Source organism: Propithecus coquereli, unplaced genomic scaffold (genome assembly GCF_000956105.1).
Source record: "Propithecus coquereli isolate 6110/MARCELLA unplaced genomic scaffold, Pcoq_1.0 Scaffold35, whole genome shotgun sequence".
NCBI lineage: Eukaryota > Metazoa > Chordata > Mammalia > Primates > Indriidae > Propithecus > Propithecus coquereli.
In genome coordinates this window covers 9,410,740-9,411,996 of record NW_012149174.1, presented here as the reverse complement: position 1 = coordinate 9,411,996, position 1,257 = coordinate 9,410,740, and positions in this window count along the sequence as shown.

The following is a 1,257-nucleotide window of genomic DNA, read 5'->3' as shown; positions in this document are numbered from 1 at the left end:
TGTATCTCTTCTCATAATATGTGCAGAAATGATGTTCATACATTTATTTAACAAATATAGGTGGAGCACTTACTTTATTCCAAGCCCTGTTCTAGGTTTCTGTGTGTATATCAGCAAGCAAGAGAAACATAGTCCCTATAAATGTAAATCATGGAGCTTACATTTGAGAAAGAGCAACAGACCATAAACAAGTAAACACAGGGCAATGTGATTGGAAGTGTCACCTGAAGTTGTCTGATATTTTAGGTTGGATGGACAGACTAAGAGTCCTGGTAGCAGCATCCATTTGAATATATGAGGAGATGGGTGTTGGTAGAGGGAACAGCAGTCTCAAAGGCCCCAAGTCAAGAAAGAGTTTTGTACGTTGAAGGATTAGAAACAAAAAACGCCAGTGTGGCTGGAGCAAAATCCGTGAGAGGGAGAGTAGCTGGGGAGGAAGTCAGTTAGAAGGGCACTTCTGACACAAATCAGAGCTCAAAATCCCTCAAGAGTTTCGTTCTTGAAGAACTTCAATCTCTTCCTCAAAATTTGTCAAGAGCTTCCCATTACACCTAGAACAAAATCCCAGGACTGCTCAGCGGTCTCCGAGGCTCTGCATGATATGACTCTGTCATCCAACCACCAACTCTCCTGTCTACTTCCTACCAGCAACATGCCTCCCTGCTGATCGTCCAATATGCCAAGTATCTCCAGCCTCAGGATGTTTTTACTTGCTATTTCCTTTGCTTGAAATTCTCCTTCCATAGATAGATACATGGCTTCTTCATTATTTTTGTTTATTTCATTTTCATTCTCTGCTCAAATGTTAAAACCTTAAAGAAGCCTTCCCTCAATATCAATACAAAATCTACCCCTCTCTTCTCCCTATTCTTTTACCCTTGCTTCTTCCAGTTGCTATGGCTGTGCAATAAATTATGCCAAAGCTTAGTTGCTTAAAACAACAATGGTTAATTATCATTTTTCACAATTTTTGCAGATGAGGAATTTGAGAATAGTTTGGCTGGTGGTTCTGGCTCTGGGTGTTTTAGGAAGTTGCATTCAGACAGTGGCTGTGGCTGAGGTCATCTCTTAGACTTCACTCACACATCTGGCACATGATCTGGGACGACTCAAAAAGCTAGGGACTGGAACACCTGGGGCTCCTTAGTCATCTTTTTCTTTCTCTATAGGGACTCTCCAGTATGGTGGTTTTTAGAGTAGTCAGAATTTTTACATGGTGGCCCAAGGCTCTGAAGGCAAATGTCCCAAGAGAGCTAG